Below are 352 nucleotides of genomic sequence, written 5' to 3'. Positions count from 1 at the left end.
CAGGGGGCGCCGGCCTGCGCCGCGCCCGCCGCGGGCACCGACCCCCCCTCCCCTTCTCAGTCCCTGAGCAGCCAGGGATGGATGTCCACGGGCTTTGGAGGAGCCTGAGGGGCTGCGAGACCCTCGCCTGGAAACGAAGTGCCTGACTCCCCGGCCCCGGCATCACAGCTGGTCCTTCTAGAGGCCTTAAAGGACTCCTTTCAGCAGCCTTCTAGGCTTCCTGTCATGGGCCACCAGTGCCACCTTTGGCTGCAGGTGCCCCCTTGACTGTCTCACCAACCGGCCAGTACTCGCAGGGCGGGCATCAGCACTCCTGCCTGCCCCCCCTGCCTGTCACCTAAGCCAGTCAGGG

Source organism: Gavialis gangeticus, unplaced genomic scaffold (assembly GCF_001723915.1).
Source record: "Gavialis gangeticus isolate Ggan-Ray unplaced genomic scaffold, GavGan_comp1, whole genome shotgun sequence".
Classification (NCBI taxonomy): domain Eukaryota; kingdom Metazoa; phylum Chordata; order Crocodylia; family Gavialidae; genus Gavialis; species Gavialis gangeticus.
The sequence above is the reverse complement of the archived record's forward strand: the minus strand, read 5'-3'. Positions refer to the sequence as shown.